Source organism: Hibiscus syriacus, unplaced genomic scaffold, assembly GCF_006381635.1.
Source record: "Hibiscus syriacus cultivar Baekdansim isolate YM2019G1 unplaced genomic scaffold, ASM638163v2 tig00112293_pilon, whole genome shotgun sequence".
NCBI classification, from domain to species: domain Eukaryota; kingdom Viridiplantae; phylum Streptophyta; class Magnoliopsida; order Malvales; family Malvaceae; genus Hibiscus; species Hibiscus syriacus.
Genome location: NW_024063296.1, coordinates 1371223 through 1385924, shown reverse-complemented (window position 1 = coordinate 1385924; position 14702 = coordinate 1371223). Strand labels below are relative to the sequence as shown.

General features: G+C 30.4%; 1 pseudogene; it reads right to left on the bottom strand.

The window, feature by feature from the left end:
- Positions 1-201: 201 nt before the first annotated feature.
- On the bottom strand, positions 202-1692 carry LOC120177558 (annotated as a pseudogene).
- Positions 1693-14702: the final 13010 nt, after the last annotated feature.

The window sequence follows — 14702 nt, the reverse complement described above, 5'->3', positions numbered from 1 at the left end:
TTAAGGATTGAGAGTAATAAAGAATAGAATTGAGGTATGGGATTAAATTCCTCATCCGAGGTAGAAGAGGGACATTACCAAAATTAGACCTGAAAACGTTACTATAAATCGATAAACATCAAGTATATACAGAATAACCTCTGTTTCCAAATTCCATCAAAAACAATCTTACTAAAACAAGAACAAACATCATTAAACAAATCAAACAAATGTCGAGTTGTCGGCGGCCGACGTCCAGACGATGTCTTTAAGCGCCGGTCGAAGCTCTTTACTGAACTGATTGTACTCGAGCGTATCACCGTTGTCTTTCTTTACTTCCACCACCAACAGCGACGGCGTCACCGCGAATATATCGGCGGACACCGCCAATTTCCCTTTCCTCCCACATTCCCGACCTGCAATCTCACTCTCGACTCGCTTGTCTTGACTCTGAACTTCACCGATTTGGCCACCTCTTCGAGTCTCGATCACACTGTTCGCCGGTTCCGTCGTCGCAAATCTCAGTTCACGTTTCTTCTCTCCTCTTCTCCTCGAACAACGGCGACAATTCGAATCCCTCCGATAGAGAAATTATATGGAAGGCGTTCAACGTTTCTGGCTTCGATGATTTGTCGCCGTTGAAACATTCGAATTCGAACTCTTCCTTGGATTTAACCATTTTGGGTTTTGATTTTTGAACCAAGATGAGTCCATGATCTTGGAGATGGTGATTCGGGTTTTCGGATTCGGGTCTAGAAGCTAGTGATTAACCGACGAGCTTCAGATGAAAACCATGGCGGACACTTGAAATCTCCTCTGTAAATTTTTCTATACACGGCGATCAAGTTATCGTCTTGAAAAGGTAAGAATCCGGTGAGAAGAACATAAAGGATAACGCCGCAAGACCAGATGTCTGCTTTAGAACCGTCATATCCTTTCTTCCCGATAACATCGAGCGATAAGCCGTTCCACAACTCGTGTAATAATCCACTTGTTTCAAGTGATCGGTGAAAGTACTGAGACCAAATCCGTAACTTTCAAATTCCCATCTTCGTCCAACAGCAGATTCTCCGGCTTCAAGTCGCGGTGGTAAACGCCGCGGCTGACAGAAATCGACGGCGGAAATCAACTGTTGGAAGTAACTCTAGCCGTGTCTTCATCGAGGCGGCCCTTGGCGACTTTCGTGAAGAGTTCTCCGCCGCGGACGAGTTCCATGGCGAAGTAAATCTTGGTTTTGCTCGCCATCACTTCGTGTAATTCGACTATGTGGGGTGCTTCACCATCTTCATGACCAAGATTTCTCGCTTTATCTGCTCCATCATCCCGGCTTTGATAACCTTCTCTTTGCCTACGACTTTCATGGCAACGCTCTTCCCCGTTTCGATGTTCCGGGCATGGTACACTTTCGCGAAGGTTCCATGACCCAACATTCGACCAAGCTCGTACTTTCCGTGAAGAAGAAAGGGGTTATCGCTTTTAGCAGCTTTTTCATTTTTGTCGAGAAACAATAAACACAGCCCAGAAAAACAATAAAATAAAGCTTTTTATTAGATAACGAAAAGAAAGAGGGGATCAGAAGCAGAGATGCGGGTTGTTTTAGAGAGTACACAACATTCACCCGTCTTCGACGTGTTTACGATGGCAGTCACGGCGGCGGACGGATCGTTTACCGTGCCGGCACAGTTCAGGTCTTCTCAACGATGCCCTTTTCATCTCTCTGCATTCCCTATCAGCTTTGTTCTCTCTATTTTCTAAAATATCAAGAGGATTTGGACTTTCTTTTGCTCGTTTCAGTGCCCTATTTATACAAATTTTGTTGTTGTTGGGATAAGCAGAAATTTATTATGCAAAGAAGGTCAACAACAAATCCCAGCTACTTACAATAAAACATGACATAAGATGATATTAACAGTGTCACTTCTATTAAATTTTTATCGCTGGATTTGATTCGAACAATGTCTTTGATGATCTTAAGGACTTGTTCAGGTGATTTTGACTCTCTTCTAAAATTCTTTAATTTCTTTCTTCCTATATGGAGTATATAAGCGGTCCAAGCTAGTTTTAGAATGATGATAAGAAGAGATTTACCCTTCCATTCAAGAAGCTCATTCGGTCTTGTTATGCTAAACATTAAAATTATTACTTTATAAATTTTAAAATTGAATTTATCTTCTAACTATTTAATGATAGTAATAAAATGTTAAACGACAATTTAGTACCTAAATTATTAATTTTATTTTGTTTTAATATTAAGTTTTATTTGTTTCAAAATCATACTTCGTTTTTAGTATCACGTCGTGTTAAAAACTTAACCACATTGTATTTAATGGTTAAATTTCATTACTCACTATCTTTTCACTCATATTTTAGTCACTAAGTCTATTTTTTTATTTTACTACTCAGTTTTCAAACTTTCTTTTAATCACTCTAATTTGTTTTAATAATTGGTGACATGACACTTTTTATTATTGTTTTATTAATATAGTTAAAATAAAAATTGAAAGTTGTAGAGATTAAATTAAGAGTAATTTGAATGTCAAGTAAATGAATTAAAAAAATAAACTTCAGTGACCAAAATAAGAGTAAAAAAATAATTTAGTGGTGAATGATATAATTTACCCATAAAAAGGTATCATATACAACAGTTTCTAACAAACTGTTCCAAAACTAAAAAGCAAATATTAGATATGATTTTAAAACAAATGAAAGTTTAGGTACTAAAACAAAAATTGATAATTTAAGTACTAATTTATAATTACCCTATATAAAATTATATCATATTAATATATAAATATTTAATTTTAAGATACCAAAAGTTTTTGAATTTATTTTATAAAAAAGTAATTAAAATTTATTTATTTTTACATTAAATTAAATTTTTATATTCTGAAATTTTAGCAATTCACTCTTTTGATTATTCGTTAATTTTTTAATAATTATATTTAATCAGAGTGTTATAAAATGATATTTTTAAAATTATAATTTTTTAATATTTTTAGGTTTTTAATAATTTTTCATATTTTAAATTTTGTTTATAAATTTTAAACAAAAATATTTTAATATAAACTTTTAGTTGTAAATTTGTGGTATAATCGAATCTCTCACGAATGAAGCCTTTTGTTTTCATCATTCTTAGGTGTAAATGTTATCTAATTATCTTACTAAATATATCATTAAGTAAATCCTTTTCAGATGAGTATCATTACGTTTTCGTTTTATCATTCTTTGCTGTTAATGTCTATCTCATTAAATAATTAGGAGGAAAACCCGATTCGTTTTTTATGAATCGAACTTTTTAGATTAGTAAATTAAATCGATTTAAACTTAATCAAACTTTTAATCTAAATTGAGTTTTTTAAATAAATTGATATGTATAATGGAACTTTTATATCAGGATATTAAATGTTTAAGTATATTTAATCTCGTTTTTTTTTTTGTCACATTTTTCAAACTTAAATCATACTTTTGTTTTAGTACTAATTTATTACCATTCTTTGTTTTTTTTTGTATAATAATAGTTTTAGACTTGGAAGCTTACATATTCTATTAAATTAATCTTATTCAAAATAATTTAAAATATTTAAATATTCTATCAATTTGGTTCTTGTTTTAATTTGAAATAATTTATAAAGTTGATAATAATTTAATGGTTTACTTTCAAAATTGTTGAAATTTAAGGACTTCATGTGTAATATCCCTTTTATTTTAATTCATCTTTACCAACCATCTCGCCTCTAACTCCCCCGCCATCTTGACATTATTAATCATCCTTCACTTGTCGTTTGACCTCATTTTGAGTTTTCTTTCACCCTAAAATTCGCAATAACCCATTGTGATATCATCCGTTTGTCGTCATCATTGCTCATTTGCAAACTACACACCTTCTAATACTACATTTCGTCGTTCTTATCAATTTCTTTCTCCATATTGCACACCACAATCGTACGTTTTCTTAGCCCTAGATGTTAGTCATTCGTCGAGAACCTAATTTTCAAAAATGATCCAAAACTCACGAAGGATGTGACTGAAATTCGATGGTTGTAAGGACTAAACAACGTTGTAAGGGTCGTGGATGGTGTGTGATATCAAGGTGGAAAGACAATGACTGAGCAAATGGGTAACGACAATCGACATTCAGGAGAGAGATTTGGGATTTATGTTGGATCAAATTAAAAGATTTTCAAATATGAATGGTGTAATACACCAAATGTTGGATAGTGACAAAACATAAATTTTGAAAGTTTAGAGGTCAAAGTATAAAATTAGGAAAAGTTTAGGGACAAAGTGATACTTTTCTCAAAAAATATTTATTCCATAAATGGATAGTTTACTCTTGAGAGAGAGGTTTTATGTAAAATAGATCTTGATCTGAAATTTATGTTAAAAAGTAGAAAGAGTTAAAGTTTGGTAAAAATTTGGTAAATCGGATTGAATATAAATTTTAAGAAAATTTGAAGGATGATAAATCAGGCTTAAAAAATATTATTTCCACATTTTAAATGATGGAAAATAATATAAACTATGGATTTGAGGATTTATTTCGTGTTCAATTTGGATCGTTGGATTAAGGTGGCAAGATTGAAAATTTTGAGAAATTACATGGATAAAATGGTAAAGGGTGAAATATTTTGTCCATCTTTGACTTTGGAAAGATGATAAGGTTATGTGGCTTGGTTTTATGGTAGTTATAGGTAATGGTAAAATGGTTTTTCCCAATTAAATGAATTTTAAATTCATTTAAGCTTAAATAAAGGTAAATTAACATGGAATTATTAAAAATTTCATGAAGCTTGTTCATCTTTTCTCTCCCTTGGTCGTGAATCTCAACTCTAGGTAAGAGAAATTTTCTTTTTAAGTTTTGAGCAATTTCCTTTGGATTTTGGATCAAGCCATGAAATAGAAATTGTTCTATAAAAACAATATCACTGATACCATTTATGAATGATAATCTTGCTTGATTTCAAAGATCTCAAATTTTAGGCTTTATGTTCACTTTAGGGTTTATGGAATTGATTATGGATTTTGAGGTTTTTAAGGTTGTAGAATAATTTCCAATCTTGTTTAATGATTAAATCATGATCAAACCTCCTATAAATGCATTTGTTAATTTCATCCAAACCCTAAAATTAGGGGAAGTTTATGTTATGATTAAATTTGATTAGAGCTTTGATTGCAGAGATTTTATAAGGTTGAATAGAGGTTGATTTCATGCTTGAATCAGATCAAAATCAAGTAAAATATGAAAACCCTAGTCTTGAATTTTCAAAGCATTCGACCTAGGCTAAGGAGGATGAGAAAATTTTTGGAAAACTTATGTAGAGGCTGGAAATGATGTATGAGGTATTCTACAAGCCTTAGAAAAAATTAGGGACCATTTTGTAATTTTATGAAAGTTGGGGAACCTAATAAAAAATTATGGAAAAGTTGTGAATTGTTGTGTAATTGTTCAATAATTGTTGTACTATGCTGGAAATGATTGTTTAAGTGTTGAGATTGATGTTAGAATGTGAAATTGGATCAATTTGGAAGTTTAGCAAGTTTGGTGATTATTAAGCAATATTCGAATAGCTTGGGGGGTACTTTAAGATGTTTATGAAATTGTAATGTACTTGGTTGGTAATTATTTCAATGCTGGAATTTTGGTATTGAAATTTAAGTGGGTAAAATGGTGAAGGATCATTTTACATAAATTGGAAAAGTTGGTGCCAATATTAAAAGAATTCATAAATGTTGAAGTATTTTGATAGAGAATAAGTTTCAAATATACCTTATGGATTGTTCTTATTGGAATTTAATTATGTTAGTACGATACTAACGTAAGCTTCGATATGTAAATTGTGACTTTGTACATATCGTGATTGACTTCGTGCTCAAAGCGAATATAGTACATAAAGGATCAAGTTTGGAACTTAGTGAAACTAATCTTTTGAAATATATAAATTGTCAAGGTGAGTGCAATGCATGCATAAAATTATACATGGATGTTTTATACATCATTAGGAAGACTTGCGATAAGTCTACCTTATTTATGTTGGCATGATATTTATGTCATTTATCATATTATTGACATGTCCATAATATATCAAGGTTGAAAATATGATGCATTGATCACTAATTTACATGATGTTATTTCAGTTATGAATTGCCCAATGCAAAATTATATGAATATACATTGTCATGGATGAAATTAAATAGACTATATGCCCAAGTAAGTCATTGAAGGATAGGGTGTGGGTGGCATGCCATAGAGTCCAGCAGCTGCAGGTTTAATACAACACTATAGTGTGCAAGGACACTTTATGCAGGTTTAATTCAGTACTACAATGTGCAAGGACACTTAGTACAGTGGTGAGCACGACCTTATGTGCAAGAACTTCGGTGCATATATGACTCGAATACTCAAGGTCTTCATAGGTTTGCGTTTGGATTATGGTTTATCAGTAAAATGATTATATTTATATTATTATCATGTTGATTATGATAATATATTGGACATGCAAGTAAGGAGATCTTATTGCATTTAAAAATGTCATTTAATTACATGCATGTATTTCATTAATTATTATTTAAACTGCCTCACTAAGTATATACTTAGCGTGTGATGATTTTCACCTATAGGTAAAAAGAAACCGTAGGAGTAAGGAGTACTGAGCAACTTCAAGCATCGGGGAGTATATTTACAATATCAGTAAGACATCCTTCGATGTGATTTTAAGTTACTTAGTGGCATGTCCCTTATAAATATTCTAGTTGCTCTGTTAAACTATTTTGGAATTGGTTAGTAATGGCTAACTAAAATTGCTTTACTATGCTTTACTATGGTTAGTATTACCTAATAATATTATTATTAAGGGATGTATTTTATATTAAAATATATTTTAAATATTATGTGTTGGTTTTATGTGATTTAATATTTTATAATAATGATTATGATTTGGAAAGTTAGAAGAAACAAATTTTTAATCACTTTTGAGTTGGGAAATGTTTTAAATAATTAATGTGACATATATAACTCGTATTAGTATACATATACAGGTCATGGATGTTACAAATGGTTTTTTTGAATTATTTTAAATTAAGACTAATTTAATAAAATGAATAAGTTTTAAGGATTAAAACTATCATTATCATATAACATCACCAATTCTGAAGTTAACAATCAAACCTAATGACATTACCAAAACATAAATAAAACAAAATGTTATAGATAATTTTTTAAAATATAGTTTGATGATCAAAATAAAAACATAAAAACAAATAGATGATTAAATAAGTAATTAACCCTTATAAAATTGATTAAATCGATTCCCTTAATTTTATCAATTTTTTGGGTTGAAATTAAAATTACTCTCTTGAAAAAAATGGATGCATGTAAGACACATCATTAGTCAAATGCTGCAGCCAAAACTAGTTTTTGGCGGCACGCCCACCTCCCACTTCCACCTTCATCTAATTTTCTTTTGGTTCAACTTTCATTATAATTAAACTAATCCAATCTTAAGTTATATATAATATATGGGTAAAGTAAAAAAAATATTCTCATGATTATAGAGAGTTATTTTGTTGAGTCCACTGATTATTAAATGTTATAAAATAATCAATTATAGAGTGTTACTTTATTAAGTCTCCCGACTATTAAAAGTTACAAAATGGTTACCTAACTATTCATATGTTTTAAATTTTTCATTTACCATTAAAAATTTGACGGCAATATGAGTTGTACGTTAACATGCTTACTGGAATATGATAAAATCTGATCCTAAAATCTCAAACAACTATCATATCATAGTCATTATGTTATTGTCCAACTTAGATGACCGCCAATTATTTAATAGAAAATGACAGGTTTGAAATATTTGAATAGTCGAGTGACTCAACAAAGCAATGCCCTATAATTAAAGGACCATTTTGTAACTTTTAATAATTGGGGACTCAATAAAGCAACACCTTATAGTTTGGGACCATTTATGTACTTTACCCATAATATAATTAGTGATAAAAATCCTAAAATTATAACTTAAAATAAGGGTAAAGAAAACAAATGGTCCCCGACTATAGGGTATTATATTTAGTCTATCGATTATTAAAAGTTACAAAATGATCATTCGATTATAGAATGTTACTTTTGTTAAGTCTCTCGACTATTAAAAGTTACAAAATGATCAGTCGAATATTTATTGTGTTCCAAACTCATCCTTTTTTATTAAAAAATTAACGGTTGTCTAAGATGGACGTTAACATGATGACTGAGATATAATAGTCGTTCGAGATTATGGGATCATGTTTTATCATATCAATGTCAGCAGGTTGACTTTTAGCTCAGAGTACCATAAATTTTTTAATGGAAAAGGATGAGTTTGGAGCATAATGAATAGGCGGGTTACAAGTTTGTAACTTTTGATAGTCGATGGACTCAACAAAGCAACATTATATAGTTAGAGGATCATTTTGTAACTTTCAATTGTCAATGGACTTAAGAAAGAAGTATCCTATAATCGAGGGATCATTTGTGTACTTTATCCTAAAAATAATTAATAAAATTATTATAAGTCTTCAAATACATTTTTTAAACTTTTCTAGTAATTAAAAAAGTTGATTCTCGCTTGCTAATCATTCACTAATCCAACAAAACAAATAAAAACCGGGGATTAAGACAAAACGAGAAAGACAAGGAAAGAAGGAACCGTATGCTAATCAGGTTGTTTCTGGGTCATGTTTTGATTCGTAAGCTTCATGTCCCACATGCTCTGCACCAGCGGCGGATTTAGAAATTCGAAAATGGGGATTTAAAACAAATTTTATAATATTCATTAATAAAAAAAAACTATATAAACCACAATTTAAAATAATAATTCAATCAAAAAAGTACAAAAAAATTACTATTACTGAAAACAATTACAATTGTTCTCGAGGAGTTTTCATTCATTGAAATCGTTTCATGATTACTTCATCGTCGATTTGAAGAAAAACATCTCCCTTGATGCATCAACTTCGCTCTCGATCTCCATCTCTCTTGATGCAAATTCTTGCTCGGCTTGAGTTCTTGAAGATTGAGTTGGTGATGAGATAAATTGACACTTAGGAAGAACTTGCATAATCCTTTTTAGACTTTTGAATAAACCAATCCAACGTTCCATTCTTCTTCTTTCGTTGGGGTTTAATCTCTTCATCATTCATCTTCTCACTACTACAATTACAAAATTTACAAATTACAATAATTATTAATTAGAAAAATATTCATAATTTAATTTACACAAATTTAATATATTTTTCTCATCCTCAAAAATACATATTCATAATTTCATTTTCATGTATCACAATTTAATATTCAATTATTCTTCACAAAATCACCAAAATATTTTAATCAATACAACCTTCTCATACACCTTAAACAACACAACACCCAAAAAAATGGGTGTACAGAATTTTCTTTTTCTAATATAATACATTAGCTATTGATAATTTTTCAAAGAAAATGGGTATGCATTTGCTACCTATAGGGCCACGTGGGTCCGCCCCTGCTCTGCACTGTTCTTGTTCTTTTTTCTACTAATAATTGATTTTTTTCTATAAATGGCTTTAGCTTGTGTTTTTTTATTTAAAATTATCAATAAAATATTATAATAATTTAAAATCATTTATGAATAAAACCCATCATATATTAAATAATTATTAAATCTGAAAATTCTTAAAAAGTTAAAAAAGATGGGTATATGTCCAAGAACAAAGATGTAAAGGTGTAATGAATTAAGTGCAGAAAGTAAGGCAAGAGGAAGAAGGTGACGTGAGATATGTTATCCAATAATTGAAACTGTCAGCATACGAAATGAAAAATGTCATCATGCTCTCGGGAAGAAGAATCAGACAACCGATAAATAAATGTGTATGCAATTCAGTTCCCCCGTCCACAGGTTTTTCTAAACCCATCTGCAAACTAAACATTGCCTTTTCTGTTTTTATCTCTGCCCCATACTATAGAGCCCATAGATTATATGGACGAGTATAAGCTTTGAATATGATGAGTTCTAATACGATCTAGATCGAATTTTTTCTTTTAAATGCATGTTTAAATATGGTCTTATCAAATTTTTTAAGAATGATCAAATATGACTCGGAATAATAATATAATTATTACTTATATATTTAATGATAATTACATTGATATTTCTTTTATCTATATTTTAAATTAGATCTTTATTTTATCAAATAAAGATTATATATGTATGTATCAAGTAGGGTTGAATGTGAGTTTTTACTACAAAAATCAGATCGAATTCGGCTTTTCTAAACCCAAGTCAGATCGGATGACGAGTGGTTGATACAATATTTGGATGGGATTGCATAGTCCAAAAATTCTATCCGATTCGACCCATACCGATCCCTATATATACACAGTAAAATTTACTTGTATAATATAAATTAAAAAGAATAAATTACACATTTAGTACCTAAACAATCAGTTTTGTTTATTTTAGTACCTAAACTTCCATTTATTTCAAAATCATATATAACTTTTACTTTTTGTTTCATTTTATTATCACGCCGTTAAAAACTTGGGTAAACTATGCCCTTCCTCACTGAACTTTTTTCTATCTTCTATTTCACTCATTATTCTTTCAAATTTTCTCAATTTACTAATTGAACTTTTGAATTGTTCATGTTTTGGTAACTTTTAATTATTTATTATTATTATTATATGATGTGGCATTAATATTATTATTTAATATAACAATAATTCAAAAGATGCCATGCACAACTCACCCTTTAAGTGATTAATGATGCAATTTACCCATAAATGTTTTTTTACATGCAATTCACTTATTAAGTTTTTAACGAGGTACTAAAACGAAACAAAAAGTAAATGTTAGGTTTTGAAATAAATGAAAATTTAGGTATTAAAACGAAACAAAACCGATAGTTAAATACTAAATGTATAATTTACCCTTAAAAATTAATATGTATATGAAGGTCCTTAGAATTGAACGTGTGGCCATTTAAAATTTATCAGGGCCTTCCAAAAAATTCTTTTTTAGACAGTCATAAATTTAATTCTCAATACCTTGAAAACATATTAATATTTATGAGAAGGTCACATATTTAATTTTCAAGACTTTTAAAAATTGATAAAATTAATGATACGTTAACATAATGATAAAGATAAAGATAAAATAATATTAATAATTTGAAAGTAATATAAAAATTTTAAAATTTAGAAATTATTTTAAAATAACATAACATTTAAAATTTTAAAAATTAGACCTGTCGTACAATTAACTTTAAAAATCAGTAATTGTTTTGAGCAACAACTAACCGCATCAACAACCTTTTATAATATTAAATTAGGGAAAATCTTATCCAAGTCTTTATTTGTTTCCTTGTGCACGTAATTAACCTTGCCTATCTTGCATGCGTTGTTGAACGACACATTGGAGTTTAAATGAGAAAAAAAAGGTTTTTTTGAAAAGGAAAAATCAACCTAAATGATTCGATCTTTGACATAATTACAATTAATTAACACATGCACGACAGAATGTATGGCAGGCTAGGATGTGACATGAACTTTGGACATTATTATTATAAACACTTTTGTAATCTCCGATTTTTAAAATCAAAAGTCAAAGGCAATTCACCTATAATACCTGTTCACTTCATCCTTGTCTCCTGTAGAAATTTGTGCAGGATTAACTTTTTTATGTTGAAATTATGTAAACTTTGGGCTATAAAAGCCAAACAAAATGTATGAAGAGAGGAAACGGGTTTTTTTTCCAGTAGAAATACAAAGCAGTTTTGCAATGTAGTTGTTTTTTAGTTTTTTTATATTTTATTTCGAAACAACAACGTTCAATTTTTTATTTTATTTCGAAATAACAATAATATTTGATTTTTTTTGTTTAATTTCAGAATAATAAAAAGCATAAATAATGTGTATTTTATAGTAAGAAAATAAAAGAAATAGGAATCGAGGCTTACTTGAGTCAAAGGGGGCCTCGTCGGAGGTCGCCGGAATCCAGGAAAACTGAGCTATTTCGGGGTGTTTTCAGGTACTTTAAGGCTTTATTTGGTGGTTTTAGTCCCAATGAGGGTGCCTAATGGGTAGATCTATTGTTTTGGGGCGATTTGAGTCAATATTAGAATTTTCGGCCACCGTGTACAGAGGTCGGAGTGGCGGCCGGCCGGTGGTCGGGGGTTGAGCAAGTTGGCCGACGGTGGAATGGTTGAGAAAGCTCTCAAGAGCTCTTTCCTTTTTTTTGTGTGTTTTGGGTAAAAAAGAAACAAAAAGGAGTAAAGGTTGGTATATATAGGCTAGATTAATGGTAAAATTACATCTTAAATGCCTCTAACTTTCCCATTTTTTTACATTTTAGTCACTGTAAGGACCAAAATTGATGTTTAGCCATTTCTCTATGCATGCTTTTTTTCTGGTAAATTTACTGTTTCAGTACCTTTAATTTAGCGTGTTTTACACTTTGGTCACTGCATCTTTTATTTCTATTTATTTTTATTTTGGCATGTATTTTTATTTTATTTCGATTTAGTACTATTAGTCTTAATGTAGTTACTAAATTTTTTTCTTGCATTTTGGTCCCTATTTACTTTTTATTGAGTTACTTTCTTTATTTTCTCGCAATTTAGTCAATATATTTAAATTTATTATATTTAGATCTTTGTATTTTAATTTTCTTATTATTTGTAATTTTTATTATTTTGTTTAAATTTAGTATTTATTTAATTTATTTTGTACTTTATTTTGTAATTTTATTTTTAATTAAGATTAATATTCGAATCAAAATTAGAAATTAGGATGACACTGTAGTTTAATTAGGAGTCGAGTTTTCGCATTATACCCCCGAATACTCGAATCAATTGTTCAATTAAAATTAATTAATGATTAATATTTTCTAAAAATTTTAGTTTAAAAAGTAGGTTAGTCCCTTCACTTTAAAAACGTTAAATTTAGGTCTTTAGATTTTTAAATCTTTCAGAACCCGTTATTTTAGTTATCTGATTTTTTAATTCCCGAACTTCAATTAGACTTTAAATATTGACATAATTAAATAGGTTAAATAGAGCCTCCATTTTATCTTAGATTTTAAACTAGTCTTTTAATTTAGGGGATAATTTGAGTCGGCCCTCGCGTAAACGCTCGAGGGACCATCTTAGTTATTCGATTCAATAATTAATTAAAATTAAATAGGATTAATATTAGAGCCTACATTTTAGATTTAAGCCCTTAGATTCTTTAATTTTCATAATTGACACCGTAGGTTAGAAAAGAGCCTTAATTTATTTTTAGCATAATTAGGACAAATAAAATTTTTCTTGATCGCATTGTTTTTATAAATCTAAGGCATTGTTCACTCATTAAGGAATTAATAGTATATCTCCCACGATCGTGCTCAGGGGGTGACTACTGATAATTCCCTAAATAGGTCGACATCCTTTTCAAAACCAAATCATATTTTCTAAAAACGAGGAAATGTTCGGTTATTAGGCACAATAGTTTATCTCCCGCATTTACGCTCGGGGGCGAATGCTATCGGTCTCAATAAACGAATACCCTCTTCAAACTCTGCATCCTTAATGATTTTTACATTAAATAAAGATCGAACTCAAAACTTCTAATTTTAAATATAGGGTAATCAACTAGGTACCAATTTTTGGGTTCTTGTGAGGGTGCTAATCCTTCCCCACGCGTAACTGAGGCCCGAACCTGATTTCTGGATTTCCGCATACCTTAAAACTTTGTATTTTATTAAAATAAAATGTTTTATTAAAATCACCTGGTTTTTACGGTGTTCCAATCTCACCTTAAATGATTGGTGGCGACTCTTCACATTTCGAAACGATTTTCAAAGAGAAAACCCCCGAGTCGGTATCAGTCTTTCCCCGCCCGGGCCAAAAACGGTGTCGACAGCTTGGCGACTCTGTTGGGGACCTTTGTTTTTAAAACAAATTGAGAGTCGAGCCACGAGTTGGTTACCATGTATTTACTATTTTGGAAATTACGAGTTCGATTTTATTTAATTTACTGTTCATTATGTTATTTCAAAAAAAAAAAAAACTGATTTCAGTCTGGTTAATGCTTACATTTTTGTGAATATTTAGGATATTTGGAGAGTCGAGCCACGAGTTGGTTACCATGTATTTACTATTTTGGAAATTACGCGTTCGATTTATTTAATTTACTGTTCATTATGTTATTTCAAAAAAGAAAAAAACTGATTTCAGTCTGTAATGCTTACATTTTGTGAATTTAGGATATTTGCATATCATAGCTCTAAACCCGAGCTCAAACCTGGTTTACCTAAGTGGGAGAAACGTCACACCTCACGAGGAGCATTGGGCTTACTTGTGTGGGTCTGATAAAGTATCTCTGGAAAGCACCCTAAGTTGCCTATCCGGATATTAGATCCGAGGTACGCTTTTAGTGGTGTGATCCCCTGAGCTAAACCTGATTCGTAAGTCTGTAACGGGCCAGAATCGGGGGCAACCTTAACAGGTTGGAAAGATGGCTTGGGAACCTTTGTTAGAACCCAACCTTAATAGAAAATTTAGTAAGCCTACCCCGTTAAGACATGTGGTCAACCTAGAATTAGATCGTATGAGACTAGGATTCTTAATTTTCTGTGATTATTTTACTTCGATCTTTTAAATATTCACTAATCTTTCCTCGATTCTTAGTGATTTATTCTAATGTATAACTTTTTACTTTGTTTTCTTGA